Here is a 15,981-nt window from a genome sequence, read left to right as displayed (position 1 = left end):
GTGGATGAGGGCATGTTCAGTTGTTTTCTCTTTTAATTCTTAGTTGGAAAATGACTAACATATACAAAAAGGTACAAAAATATGCAGCTTAATGAATAAGCGTAAGGTGACCATCTGGGTAACTACTGCTCATGTCAATAAATACACAACAATTTCAGCACCCTAAAAGTCCCCACAGGAGTCTCCTGGCTGTCCTTTGCCCTTTACTTTTGTATTGAATCTTTAGTAATTAAACATAGATTTATCTAATTTCATTCTTTTCTCTCCTTCCTCTTCCCCCTAACTGCTTGCTACTAGGACGTCTTTTTATCCAAATTTATTTTATAACAGCATACTTGCTTATGTAATTCCTGTTACTTTCTTTCAGGCTCAAAAAATGTGGGGTTATAAAAAAATTATCCTCTTTCATTTTTCAGTAAGTGTTTTTTTTCTACATATTTAATAGAGTGGAAAAGGGAATGGAAAATAAATGAACTCAACAGATCATTCAAAGTAACTTTACATGTCATGTGAATTTAAACAAGATGACTAAACCAGCAGAGCACCAGAGTGCCACCATGCCTTCAGCTTTATCACCGCTCTGCCAGCCTCGTTAGTGGTGCTGGCCACCTCCTCCTTCTCTCCTCCCAACCTCTCCTCCCCTATTTGGTAATATTTGGGCCTCATATATATACACATATACACATATATATATATATATCAAGTACACTCATTCCTTCTAAGTTTTCTACCAAGTCCTCATTTCAGATATTACACTAAAATCTGTATCAATAAGACCCACAGTTCTCCCAATGATATTTGTATTTAAATAATCATCAAAAACATCCAACTGAATTTTATAAGCTCTAAATAGTAGTCGTATTCAGGCTTTGTATAAAAATATTGACGTAACTTATCCCATGAGTCGATCTGTAGGAATGCTACACTGAAATATACAAGCTGCGCATCCCCAAGGAAATCTTGATAGGTACGATGAATATGGAGATTAAGCATTTTATTCCCTCAAACAATGTCCCAAAAGACAAGAGAGAAATCTCTTAAAAATAAGAAATCAGACCAGGCCAGGTGATAAAGAAACTTTAAATATAAATCATATTAATAAACTTGATCTTGTAAACGTTTCTAACAACAGGGAGGTAAGAGTGAGATATGGCTTGGATCTGTGTCCCTGCCCAAATCTCATGTCAAACTGTAATCTCTAACGTTGCAGCGGGGGTCTGGTAGGAGGTGACGGGATCATGGGGGTGGATTTCTCATGAATGGTTTAGCACCATCCCCTTGGTGCTGTTCTTGTTATAGTGAGTGAGTTCTTCTAAGATCAGGTCATTTATTTAAAAGTGTGTGGTACCTTCCCCCTTACTGTTTCTTGCTCCTGCTCCTGCCATGTAAGACGCCTGCTTCCCCTTTGACTTCTGCCATGATTGGCATATTCCTGAGGCCTCCCCAAAAGCAGAAGCAGCTATGATTCCTTTACAACATGTAGAAATGTGAGCCAATTAATTTTCTTTATAAATTGCTCAGTCTCAGCTATTTTTTTATAGCAATGTAAGAACGAATGTGAGCCAATTAATTTTCTTTATAAATTACCCAGTCTCAGGTATTTCTTTATAGCAATGCAAGAACAGATGAGTACAGAGTGGAAAGGATCTACAAAGGGAAGATTTGATCAACGATATATTGATGATATCGAGAGCAACATGTATAAAGAAAATGTGGTACATGTATACCATGGAATACTATGCAGACATAAAAAAGAATGAGATCATGTCCTTTGCAGGAACATGGATGGCACTGGAGGCCATTATCCTTGGCAAACTAACACAAGAACAGAAAACTAAATACTGCATTCTCACTTATAAGTGAGAGCTAAATGAGAACACAGGGACACATAGAGGGGAACCACACACACTGGGGCCTCTTGGAGGGTGAAGGACAGGAGGAGGGAGAGGATTGGGAAAAGTAACTAATGGGCACTAGGCTTAGTACTGGGTGATGAAATAATCTGTACAACAAACCCCATCACACAAGTTTACCTATGCAACAAACCTGCACTTGTACCCCGGAACCTACAAGTTAAAAAAAAAGTAACAAAAAAAGAGCAACATGTAAAGCTAGGAACCACGAATCTCAGAGATGCTGCTTTTTGATTAGAAGTCCCTTCTAAATTCATCAGATCTATGTAGTGGGTTCTAGCAATGAACTTAATCATCTTGGGTACCCTTATCAATTGGAACTTTTTCCCTCTAGCTCCTTCCCAACAAAGATCTAAGTAAAATGATAACAATTAATGGAAGGAAGCCTAGGCACCAGCTTAAGATGGCCTAGGGGAAGCAAGATGCTTTCTGGTATTGCAGAAGCCACACCCCCACAAACACTACTTCTGAGGGCTGCTCTGCCTTACCCCTTCTGTTTTTTTTTTTTTTTTTGAGACTAAGTCTTGCTCTGTCACCAGGCTGGAGTGCAGTGGCGCAATCTCAGCTCACTGCAACCTCCGCCTCCTGGGTTCAAGCGATTCTTCCACCTCAGCCTCCCGAGTAGCTGGGACCACAGGCACGTGCCACCACACCCAGCTATTTTTTTGTATTTTTAGTAGAGATGGGGTTTCACCATGTTGGCCAGGATGGTCTCGATCTCTTGACCTTGTGATCCACCCGCCTCGGCCTCCCAAAGTGCTGGGATTACAGGCGCGAGCCACTGCTCCCGGCCACCCCTTCTGTTTAGGTAACCCATGTGTTTGGCCACTGATGCTGGTCTGGCCCATCTTTTACCAGGTCCTTCCCATAAATTTGGAGGTCAATGTGTTTCATTAAGAGGAGGTTGAGTTACGTTTGGAAAGCTGGAGAAAATATATTTTACAGATGGTCTTTCCATTTTAACTGTTAAAGCCCACATCTGCTCACTCTTGTGTGTTACTTGCACAAGACCTCCCTACACATCATCATCCACCTGCTCCAGAGTTGCTGAACAACTGGATTTTAGAGATTAAACTAGAAAATTAACTACTCAATAATTAAGGAAAGTTTCATAGTATATCAGGAAATGGTTGTCACACTTTAAATCTAAGAAATTCATGGCCAGTGTGCTAGTGAATAGAGCTAACTAAACTCAAAAGCTTTATTAAAAATTTTTAGCTTTGAATTTCATCTGACTGCTGGTAACTAGAGACCTGATCCAAGAGGCTTAAACAGATAAGGGGTATATATTTTGATATTAAAAAAAAAAAACAGAGGTAGACAGGACAAGGCTTGTATGATGACCACCGCCATCGGGAATGCAGACACCTTCCTCCTTTCTGTCTCACCACCCAGAAGACAGCCACTCTTCCTGCAGTTTAGTGAAGCTTGAACAGTGTGAACAGTTAACAGTGAGTTCCAGGGTGGGAGGATGGAGAGGCTTTGCCTTTGAGGGCAACAAGAGAGGAGTTAAGGAATATTTCCCCTGAAAGAGCAGAGGTTGGAAGTCAATGGCTCCCACATGTTTTTGTGCACATTTCTTACAGATTTCTGGACTACTCGTAGATCAAAACATCTTGATTCATATTTTAAAACTGCTCTCCAGGGAGGCTGTACACCATGAGAGTGTCTACCTCGCTGCCCCTCCTCGCTGATGCCTGCTCTCATCTCCCTACGTACCCCATGCACTCATGCCTTCTCTCGTTTTCTATCAAGCCTCAGTTTCAGGTATTACGCTAAAATCTGATCACTGATAAAAAATGTAACTCTTTTAATTACATTTGTATTTCAACAGTTGTCAAGGACATCCAAAATTGACCACTGTAATTGCTTTACCTCTTCTAGTTTGGGATTAAAAAAGAATATTTCATTTTGTTTTATTTTATTTTAATGTATTACCAGTAAGTTGGATTTTTAAAATGTTTATTGGACTTTTGCATTTCCGCTGGAAATTCTTGTCCATATCCTTAGCATATTTAAAATTTGGAGGGTTAGGTTTTTTGGGTTTTTTTTTTTTTGGATTTACACAGGCTCTTCATTTGTTGAAGATATCAGTCCATTGTCTACTATATTTGTTACATGCTCATCTTCCAACTCACTGATTCATTCTTCAGTTATATTGATTCTATTATTTATTCTATCTCTTGTGTTCTCTATTTAGAATAGTATAGCTTTCACTTGGTTCCTTTTTTATTTCTTGCTCTTGTTTCATATATCTAATATCTTCTCTAATCTTGAGCACTTTTTTCCCCTGAGATAGTCTTGCACTGTTGCCTGGGCTGGAGTGCAATGGCGCGAGCTCGGCTCACGGCAACCTCTGCTTCCTGGGTTCAAGCGGTTCTTCTGCCTCAGCCTCCCAGGTAGCTGGGATTACAGGCACCCACCACCACACCTGGCTAATTTTTTGTATTTTTAGTAGAGATGGGGTTTCACTATGGTGGCCAGGCTGGTCTCGAACTCTTGACCTCATGATCCGCCCACCTCAGCCTTCCAAAGTACTGGGATTACATGCATGAGCCACTGTGCCCAGCCAAGCATTTTTGACATTCATTTTTTATTTTTATTTCCACAATTCTGCTTTAGATGAAATAGGAAGGGCGCATCTGTGTGAGTTCAAGTGAGTCGGAGGAGAGGGGAGGGTGGAGCCCCAGGGTGGAGCCCTGTGTACCCAGAGAAACACTATTGATCTTTGCTGTTTGTTGCCAACTCAACTATGCAGCTCCTTTGGTCAGGGCTGCATCATTGAAAACATAGGGAGAAGGGGCCCTATGGGGAGGGAGTCTCCCCTCTTGGTTGTCAGCAATAGCTCTGTGATTGAAGGAGAGCAGAGCAGTACTCAGCCTTGTGTCTCTTTTCATTCAATGTTGTCTTCCTACAAGGCTTAGTGCCTGCATCCAAACCACACTGGCAGAGGAAGTGTGGACAATTGCAGGGTTTTTTTTTTTTTTTGAAGTAAAGAGTCAGTCTCTCTCACAAAGTGTCTAATTTACATTAAACATCAATGGGCATATAGTTCTTTTTAAGATGAGAAGATGATAGAAAATAGAGAGAACAAATGAAATATAAAAAGAAAAAGAAAAAAATGAGTCAGTCGGTGGTTGCCCCAAGTAACCTAGGTAAGATGCCTGTGTAGAATTTAATCAGCTTTTCTGCAATTCCTGTTTTCACTATTGCCTCGGGTCACCCTTCCTCTCAGCTGTAGCCACCCATCTATCCTAGCACAAAACAAGTCAACCTTGTCTATTTAGGGGCACCTTGCATTTTTTTTCTTTTTGATCACTAGTTTCTAGAGTTCTTGTTTCCTCTTGGTTCTAGGGTTTCTCCAGGGTTGGTTTTGGAGGAAGGAGACAGCAGCCTGGGTAGTTGGTAATTTAATTAATTTCCTAGGGCTGCTAGGAAATTGCCACCAACTGGGTGGCTTCACAACAGAATTGTATTCTTTCACAGTTCAAGAGGCCAGAAGTCCAAAATCCAGATGTTGGCAGGACTGGTTCTTTCCGGGGCTCTAAGGGAGAATCTGTTCCATGCCTGTTGCCTCATTTCTGGTGTTTGCTGCCAATCCTTGGTGCTCCTTGGCTTGCAGATGCATTGCTCCAATCTCTGTTTCCGTCTGCACATTGTCACTTACCCTGTGTCTGTCTTCAAAGCACATTTGTCGTTGGATTTATGGCCCACCCAGATAATCCAAGATGATCTCATCTTGAGATCCTTAATTTATACATCTGCAAAGACCCTTTTTCAAAATAAGTTCAGCTTTACAGTTTCTGGTAGACATAGCTTTTTTCCATTTATTTATTTATGTATTACCTTTATTTTAGGTTCAGGGGTGCGTGTGCAGGTTACATAGGTAAATTGCATGTTGCAGGGTTTTGGTGTACATATTATTTTGTTATCCAGATAATAAGCATGGTACCATGTAAGTAGTTTCTCAGTTCTCATCCTCTTCCCACCTTCTACCCTCATGTAGGCCCCGGCGTCTGTTGTTTCCTTCTTTGCATCCATATATACTCAATGTTTACCTCCCACTTATAAGTGAGAACATGCGGTATTTGGTTTTCTGTTCCTGTGTTAGACATAGCTTTTTGCGGGCTGCTCTTCAATCCACTGTTGTTGAGCTGAAAACTCCAAGGGCAGCTGGTTCACCTGCATTTGTTTTCATTAATTCATCACAGCAGGGCATTTGTGTTATCTGATACACTACCTTTGCCTCTTGTGAGACATGCATTCCTGAGCTTTGGAGCCAAATTCCCCTAGAATCCACCAAAAAGGCCTTCTTTCTCTCTCGAGTCTTCAGGAGGTCATAAGAACTCTTATTAAGAAGACATTTCTCAGTCTGGCTTGGAGGAAAGCCATGCATTTGTCCCAGGCCCTTTGACCTTCTCTCTCCTCTGTCAACCATAATAGAGGCTTAATAGACATGCCTAGCAGGGCCAGACTATATAAAAATCTATAAGCCATTAGCCATAGCTATATTAAACTAATAAGAATCAATTCCCACACTTGCTTTCAAAGCATGCTGGGCTTCAGAAGTGACCTGAAAAGTGACAGTCTGCAGCTGGGCTGTGATCAGAGGGGGCTGGCCGGGAGCAGTCAGCTCCCCAGAGTTTCCAAATTGTCCAACCCTCAGGAGAAGGCTCTTGGCGTAACCTTAGGAGGATGATGGTCTCATAACTCTCAGGAGTTGAGAAGACCATTCCTTAACATGACAGGGAATGAAGGTCCAGGAAAGATTGCAAAGGGAATTAGTAATGACCCAGCTCCCGAAGTCATCAGGCTTTGAAAACCCAGAGTTTTGCTTTGCCGAACAGCTCCGGGTTGCATTATGCCTATTGATCTTCCTGAGCTTTCGCAGCCTGTAAATGATGAGCCTTTTAGCGCACTCCATGACTGAAGGGCACACAACTGTGAGAACAGCTCATTTCATTTTTTTCGATTTATACAAAAGATGCTGTGGCCCAAGCCCTCTAGGCACCCATCTCAATACATAAATATGCCAATTAAGCTAAATGGAGATCCTGCAGGTTAAAAATGCCTCATAAAAGAAGGAGGCTTTTTCCAAAGCCATGAAGTTTATCCACAGAAGAAATGCCAAATCAACAAAAGTGGATCCATGCCAAGCCATGAAGGTCAAAAAGCAAAGCTTCTGGGATCCAAAAAAGAAGAAAAACTACCATTGTTTGTTCCCCTAGAAAACTGGGGGAAAACACCTTTAAGCTGTGACTTCAGGATTCCAATCAGATGCTGCTATTAAATTTTTTTTTTCATTGCATTTTCCTGGGCAGGCTTGATGGACGGGGTGGGAGAGTGAGAAAGTGGGAGAGGGAGGAAATCAGTCCTAAAGCTGAACTGACACACAAGTGTCTCAGTTACCCACCAAATGTCACAAGGGCAGGTGTGGGCAAACCAGTGTTAGTCAGATATGCTATAGCCTTGCCACTCAAGGATGGCCCATCACACTCGTGCCAGACAGCCACAGCAGCTGCATCCGCTGGGAGACGTCTAAAAGTAGAGAATGCAGGCCCATCCCACATTTGACCAGGATCCCCGATGATTCTCTTGCATATGAAAATGTCAGAAGCCTTGATCTACCCTAAATGGTCAGCCTGGTACTCACCACCCCATCACTAGAAAGCTTATGCTATTTCTGCCTACCCTACTGAGGGAGTAGAGGTCTGGATCCAGGGAATGGGCTGAGGGAAAATTATAGCTAAATCTTTAGTCAACTTCACCTGAGTGTAAGAATCTCAGGAGATGTTTCTGAATGGATTTATATACTCAGACTTGCCATCGTGCATCTCCAAATCTTTGATGATCAGCTTCCAATCAAAAACTGGGTTTCTTGGGTCATCTTTAACACCTTATTTTGGGTCTGATACTGTTGGAGGGTGTTGAGAAAAAGTTTGGCAGTTTAGAGAGCAACAGATGGTAGCAGGTGAAAGGATTTTTACCTTATGTTCTTGGCCCCTGGATGTGCTTTCGTGTGGGCCAAGAATGTTGTATTGTTCTTCCAGTGTTTCTCCCACTACTAATACTAAAAAGGCTTAGAAATGCCACGGACCCACAATGTCACCAATGTTATCAAAAGCACTTCACGAAACCCCAAGCATCTTTGCTCACTCACTCAGTTGCTCCCTCAGCCACTGACTCCGTGAGCATTTAGCTGTCATCTAGTTGACATAAATCCAGTGCCCTGGGATTGCTGCCCTCTCCTCTACTTTTCTTTCTGCCAACATGTACACATAGTCATCAATAACTGCCCTCCTTTCCTGAGACCTTGCTGTCTTTATTTCTCCGCCATCTGTCTCTATCCCCACATTGTATAGAAATAAGCCTCGAAAGTTCCTTGTATCTCTTTGTCAGATGCAAGACAGAGATTCTTGATCATCCAATCAGAAACAGGAACTCTAAGGGTCATACTCTCTCTATGGCTTCCATGATATGCATTTTATCTGTCCTCTTACTCCTGTAACTTCTCTCTCTCTTTGCTGTCTCTATTTCCTCTCATTGCTCATTTTCTCCAAGTTGAAAGAGCTATCACAGATTTTTCAGTTTCCATCTACAGACTTATAGAGTAGACAGGAGGTGGGGCAAGCACTCTATTGCACATTTTTTTTTTTTTTTTTTTTTTTTTTTTGAGACAGAGTCTTGCTCTGTTGCCAGGAGCTAGGCTGGAGTACAGTGGCGCAATCTCGGCTCACTGCAATCTCCGCCTCCTGGGTTTAAGCAATTCTCCTGCCTCAGCTTCACGAGTAGCTGGGACTGTAGGTGCATGCCACCACACCCAGCTAATTTTTGTATTTTTTAGTAGAGACGAGGTTTCACCATGTTGGCCAGGATGGTCTCGATCTCTTGACCTCATGATCCACCTGCCTCAGTCTCCCAAAGTGCTGGGATTACAGTCTGTTGCACATTTAAGTCACAGCATGCCATCAAGTAATAGTTCTCATTCCTATTTTATTTATTTTTTAAACAGAGACAAGGTCTTGCACTGTCGCTCAGGCTGGAGTGCCATGGCATGATCGTAGCTCACTGCAGCTTTGATCTCCTGTAACTTCCTCTCCCCTCACCCTCCCAAGTAGCTGGGAGTACAAAGCACACACCACTATGCCTGGCTAATATTTTTGTTTTTAACGTTTTTGTAGAGATGGGGTTTCACTATGTTGCTCAGGCTGGCCTCTTGAACTCCTGGCCTCAAGTGATCCTCCCACCTCACCCTCCCAAAATGCTGGAATTACAGGCATGAGTCACCATGCCTGGCCCATTATTTTAAAGACAATAAACTCAAGGTTCAAAGGAGGTACATAACTTACTCAAGGTTACACAACTTGTTAGTGGGGAGCTCAAGCCCATTACATCCAAAATATAACCAGCAGGAATCTGTTCCTCCTTGAAAGAATCTAGAATGATGGGAGCTGGAAGTACTGATCAAACCATTAGGGCAATAGAAACCCTGTATGGATGGAGGCTTGGTGTGAGGGCTGGAGGGAGATGACAGGGCCATAGATGGAGCCAGATAGAAGAGTTCTAGTCAGAACTGACTGCTGACTGAGGCTGGTGGAGCAAGCTGGGATGGGGGCTGCTTTATGGGAGCTGATCTGAGATAAGGAAGAGTCAGTCACTTCAGCAGAGGAGAAGCTTAAGTCTAGAGACAATCTTACCTGTTTCATCTATATGCTGTTGACTTCACTTTACCAATTTCCAAGTAGGTATTATCACAGATTAATTCAATCCAGTAAACACTATTGTGGTCTTTTTCTGTGCCTCATGGTGTCTAGTTGGCAAAAGCGTTAAGATCACATTGATTTAACTGCCCCAAGCCTCAATATCAGAGAGACATGGTATCCAAGTCAAGCTCTACCACACAGTTCCTATAAGGCATTGTACAAGTCATATATCTCTCTAAAACTGTTTTCTTATCTGTGAATGGGGCTGATAATAGTTTGTTACTCATTCAATTGATGTGATGTCTAAATAGATTATGCTCAAGAAGCACTTATTACATAGAAACACTCCCTGAAATGTCTGATAGACTGGAGGCTAGCAGGGAGGGGAATAAGACACAGTCTTTGTTCTCAAGGACTTATAATGGGGTGGGAGAGGGTAGGGAAAAAGGCGTTGAACTGGGCAATTTAAACATTTACTCATATTGTCTCATGAGATTTTCATGGGGAAGCATTTGTTGGGTAAACGTGTGAGATGACAGATTCTATCTTTATCACACTGAACAGCAGAATGAGAAAAAAGGACGGAAATGGTGGGGAACCAGATTCTTCCAGCTCATCAGAAGTAATAACCTTCTAACAATAAGAATTGTCAAACAGCAATGAAAGAGTGAGTTTCCCAATACTGGAATTATATAAGTCAAAGATGAATGGCCTTTAGTAGGAAATGCTTTGCAAAAGCATTCACAGGAACGAATGTCTTGAACGTATGTTGTTTTGCTCCTCCCCATCTGCCTGGCCTTTATGTGTGAGAGACTCTCAAGGTCAGGGCATCCTCCTCCTCCTCCTCTTTCCTTTCATCTGCTCCTACTGGCCACTCTGTCACTTCTGTCTTTGTCTGAGGTCTCTCTTCTGAGCTCCAGACACATGAATCCTATTGCTGATTGAACTTAGAAGCCTCCAGTTCCCCAAGACCCATAAGGAACCTATGATCTTCCCCCCCAAAACCTGGTCCTTCTCCAATCTGTGAACCAGGACTCAAAGGCATTTCACAGGCATGTCACTTTCAAAGGACTTCCCTGCTGTGCTGCAAAGGATAAGTGAGGGAAGGTACTGTCAGTAGAGGGAGATGTCAGATAAGAAAAGAACCTCACAGGCTCTGTCAACACACTTTTCAATCATGGGTTTTTTTAACTAACCAAAAAAAAAAAAAAAAAAAAAAGGTAAAAATCTGCTATTTTTTGAGCTTTGAAAAAATTAATGTTGCTGTTTTATAACCTCTGACAAGATTTTTTTCCTGTAGTTGGACAGGTTCTTTCTTTAATTCGCCTTATGCAAGTAAAGCAATTTTTGCATTTGGGGTTTAACATATATGATACTCACAAACACACATGTTTAGCCCAACTTCCCCTGCTACCCATTGCATATAGAGGCCATCCCACAAAGCCCACTGGGTGTGGCTGAGTCCAAGCAAGACATAATCATAGAGGCAGAGCTGGAGAGGAAGGCACATGCTACAGGCTAAGACTGCAGGTTCAGCAAGATTCTCACTCTAGGTATGTGTATCACTGTTTCTCACTGTCACGGGCAGTTCCTTAGACAGGCACATGATCCAGCCATAGTAAGTGTGTGTGGCCAGCCCCATTCATGGCTTCATTTTTGTCCCCATCCTTGTTTCTGTGCAATTTTGCCTAATTATAGTTTATGCCATATCATTACATACACTTTATGGAACTAGCTTAAATCCTTTAGGAAAAAGGCGAGATAGATGAATAGATGGGTGGGCAGGTAGATATGCAGGCACTCTTTTACAGCCACCTAGGAAAAGTCCAAATATTTGTTTGGCTACTGATAAATCTTTACTGTTTCCATCAATTGATTTCCACTTAGAATTCCCCTCTCTTCTTTTCTTCCTCTAATTCAGTTCTTTCTGCACTTATTTTCCTCTCTTGCCTCCATACCTGCCTCTCACCTCATCTCTGGGCCAGGATGGGGTTTGGGCTGACTTAACACTGTTAGAACTTTCCAGAGAAAGTCCCTCAACCATGTTCCAGAAGTGCTAGGCCAGTATTAATCTCCTTGGCTGCTCTCCTGCTCTGATTCCATTTCCTCATTCTCCTTGATCTTCATTTCAGAAAGATCACTTTCCACTTGTGTCCTGCCCAGGTCGGCCTGAGTCTGTTTTTCTCTAAGATTGAGATCAATTTTCAACTGAGGCATTTGGGCACAACTGTCATGAAATAGATAAGAATTCTGGAGAATGGGGAGTCTTGAGACAAGTACTGTCAGAGAAGAAAGAATCCCAAGTGCTTTCTTCTGGTAAAAGGGGCATATACTGGGAACGTCTTATAGTCTGGGAATAAATAATGCCCATGTGTACCCACAGGCACACACACACACACACACCACACACACAATCACACTCATCACAGTTTAGCCATGCCACGAACCCTCACACATTCCCACATATTTACTCTCAAAGGGGAGAACTGTCTTCAACAATTCATCTCTCTCTTTCTCATCAGGACATGTTTTCATATTGGATTAGCTCATGCAAGACAAAGCCAACTGAATCAGCCAGTTCAGAAGTGGAGCCTCACTATCCTCTAAGAAAGAGAACTTTCAGTCAGTAAACATGTATTGAGTATCTACTGCATGCAAGGAAACCTAATAGGCAAATGCAGTGTGGGTGGAGGTGGACACACGAAGATGTGTAGAAGTCAATCCCTTAAGACTCTTTAGGAAAAGCACCAAAAGCGAAATCTTTATTCAAAATTGGCGATTCAGAATCAACAGATGTGATGAATTACGACTGTATTTGGCATTCATTGCCATCAAATTAATCAAGCCAGATTCTTTCACAATTTACATGAATACACTGTTGCCTTTGAGACAAGAGACAACTAGGAATACCAACTCTCCAGCAGAGGCAGCTACCATCAGTCAAGTCCATTACCGAGTCATCAACAGCTAGGAAAATGTTTATTCCCAAACCACTGGAAGAAGGAGCACACCAGACAGGTAACCAGTAAGATTTTTTTTTTTTTTTTCCTCTGGGAGAAAAGGAAAGAAGAAACGAATTGGGGCATTAGTGCAGACAAACTTCAGGCAACTCTCCCCTAGATTGTGGCCATCAATGACACTGGGCAGAAAAGCCTAAAATATACTGCTTATTTTCTTTTGGTCTAGCTGCAGTTGCTCTACTTTAATACAAAGCTATGTGTTACCTATATGGTAAATAAAAGAACTAAAAACCTACTCTGGCCATACAGTTGTTTATCAGCCCTCAATCTTGAACATTCTGTGATAGGTCCTCATTTTGGATTGACCCTGTTCCCACGATGTGTCTGTCTTGAATTCCTGAATTGGCAATATTTTCATTTCAGCCTCTCTGAGTTTCGCAATGATAATGCTGTTTCTTTTGTGCTTACCTCTGTGGTCTACTTTGATATTCTCCTTTGAAAGAACCTGTTTCCTCCCTGTTTCTAAGATTAGGCAATAAAGTAAGTTTTTTTTTTCTCTGCTTGGAGCCACCATCGCTCCCTAATGTATTACGACAGTGTACATAAAAGTGCTTCATGAAGAGTAAAGTGATGCACAAATGTTAATTGACAAGATTATAAGTAGCTGTTCTAAGTATCTCAAGTTGATTTCCAATTACAATTTCTGTTACTAGGTCAAATATAAAATAAAACTGCCCTCCTTGCTTCTGTGATGACTGACCTATTCAGGCACAGTGCTATTTTTTTTTTTTTTTTTTTTTTTGGTCAGCGGCAGTGGCAGGTAGATTTTATTGTTTCTGGGAAACACAGGGTGGTACCATCACCCATGGTGGGGTGGGGGGGCATAGTGCTGAAGATATAATCTGATGGTCACTTGTGGTAGAATCATGGGTTCTGGCTGTGTTAGATGAAGGGGGGCGGAGAGCCAGGTTGGCTCATAGCTGCAAAGCCTGACTTTCCTGCCGGTTGCATAAACACAGGGAGCTGGGGGGATGCAAGGAGTTCAGGGGCTGGACGCAGAGCCTGGGGTGAATGGGGAGCGGAGAGGATGAGTCGGAGAAGCTAGTCTGATGGTTAGCATGTTCCATCTGCTTTTGCAAGGACAGGGCACCACCAAGGTGGAGGAAACCTGTCCGAGTAGGCTGAAAGTGGCCGTGCACAGTTTAAGGCTGTAGCTGTGGCTGAGACAGGTACTGCACAGCAGGGAACGCTGAAGGAGCACGAAGGGGCTGACTAGGACTATAAGCTGGCTGTGTGGGCCCACAGTGAAGTGGGGGCTAAGCAGTCCCATAGGCACCACCAGGACTGCCTTGGAATTGTCTATACTCTGGTGTCCCTGCAAAGGCAGCTGCTGAGCCCACATAGTGCTGGGCCATAAGCGCTTGGGGTCCAAACATTTGTTTAGCTCTGTCAGCTGCCATGAGGGTGCCCCGGCGATTGTGTCCTCCAGGGCTCCTCTGCATGCTGAGGATATGAGTTCCTGTGTGAACACTCAGGCTCTGCTGGTATGCAGCTGATGTTAGGGTGGTCAGGTCACTCTGTTCCTTTCACTTCCATTTTTCTTCCTCATGTAAAACTTTCTTGAGCTGCAGAAAAAGCTGGTGCTTCTCTTCCTGTCGGGCCAAAAGCTTCTCCTGCAACTTCAGAATTTGTTCCTTGGTCTCCTCTAGTGACATTCTCTCTTCCATCTCTTTTTTCTTCCTTCCCTACTATTCTTCCTTCCCTACTGTTCTTCCTTCATCTTCTGTTCCATCATCTTGTCGACCTCTTCCTCCTGCCGCTTGCGCTCCTGCTCCAACATAATGTGTTGGTGCAGTGCCCTGGCCATGGCGTTGGAAAGCTTGGGGTGCTCCAGGAGTGAGGGATTGGTGCTGCCGTGGGCGTTCGGGCCTGGGCGCCCAGCTCTGTCCCTGATTGCCAGACCTCAGGTAGGACCCGCCTTCTCTGCGCTTTCTCCGGTGCTCAAGAGCGCCCCGGCCCCTGCGTCACATCCGGCGACTCGTGGGAGTCCTTCCGGAGTCCCACAATGCTATTATAACAGCCGGGAATCATTTGAAAATGAGCCAGATGTAGGTGACGGGGTGATAGAGGCAGCAAACCACACTGCCGTGTGTGTACCTATTGCAACAATCGTGTGTAATCTGCACGTGTACCCCAGAACCTAAAGTACAATTTAAAAAAAAGAATTAAAAAAAAAAAGAATAAGTAGGCATCATTATCCAGTACTAGTTATCAAATAAAAAGCTTTCAAGATTTCCCTAAAAAAAAAAAAGAAAAAAGAAAATAAGCTTCTCTTCTCTTGGTGAGCCAGGTGGTCATTTAAAAAACCGGGTTCTATGTTTTATATATTAGAATTGGTTAATATTTAAAAGGTACATGCCCCTGCTTGGAGAGGGACTCAGGCAAGCAGTGGGAAGTGGGACATCAAACTGGGATAATGGCGACCTGGGTCCACGGTAAATACTGATGGAAGTATTGCAAGAATGGCCAGCCAAGAGGGAGGCGTTTTGCAATACAAGACCAATTTTGACAGGGGACAGGTGGTGATTCTGGCAGCTGATTAACTTCAGAGAGAACCAGCCAAGGACCTAAGCCAGCCAAGGGTGTGCTGGCAGGAGGGCAGGGCTTTCCCAGAAGTTCTGAAAGGGAGGGGATGATGGCAAGTGGATACATCAGTGATGATAAGTTTCCATGACATCCCTGGGAACTTGTGTCAGAATGCTTAGGCACAAATGTCACATCTCCTATATTTATTCTCCCAGGTATCTTCTGCCCCTCATAGGTCAGCTGTATTCAACAGACACTCCAGACACGTAAGAACTCAATTTAGACTCTATTTATCATGGTTACTACCTAAGAAACAACTGCTTTTCTAAAAAAAAAAATTATAAATTCAGAAGCTGTTAGTGATTTGCAGAAACCTACTTCTCTCCATGTTGGCAGATTTCTGGCTCTGTAGATGCAGAATGGCATGTGGGTAAAATGCCGCTTGTGTCAAGAGGTGGACGGTGGGAAGAACACGCATGTACATATGGAAGAATGACAAGAAAATAATAACATGAGTTTATTTGGGAGAAGTGAACTGGAAGGTAGGAAATGGGGATCAGATGGAGACATCACTGTGCATCCATTTTACGTTTTGAATTTTGAACCATGTGACTGTATTGTATTTAACAATTGAATTTATTTGAATTTATTGTATTTAATAATTTAACCATTAAATTTAAATAATCCCCAGCATTGTGATCATCTGTCACCTTGATGGCTGATGAGGTGACTTTCTCACCATCACACTTATCTTGATGGCCATGATTTTTGGGGATCCAGAATTATCACTGGCTGCCATCAAGTGCATAGACGCTTTCT

General features: G+C 42.8%; 1 pseudogene; it reads right to left on the bottom strand.

The window, feature by feature from the left end:
• Positions 1 to 13,485: 13,485 nt before the first annotated feature.
• Positions 13,486 to 14,473, bottom strand: LOC105718696 (G protein pathway suppressor 2-like; annotated as a pseudogene).
• Between the last annotated feature and the right edge of the window lie 1,508 nt (positions 14,474 to 15,981).

Source organism: Aotus nancymaae, unplaced genomic scaffold (assembly GCF_030222135.1).
Source record: "Aotus nancymaae isolate 86718 unplaced genomic scaffold, 86718_ANA_hifiasm-v0.15.2.pri h1tg000041l, whole genome shotgun sequence".
NCBI lineage: Eukaryota > Metazoa > Chordata > Mammalia > Primates > Aotidae > Aotus > Aotus nancymaae.
This window is presented reverse-complemented; position numbering and strand designations above follow the sequence as displayed.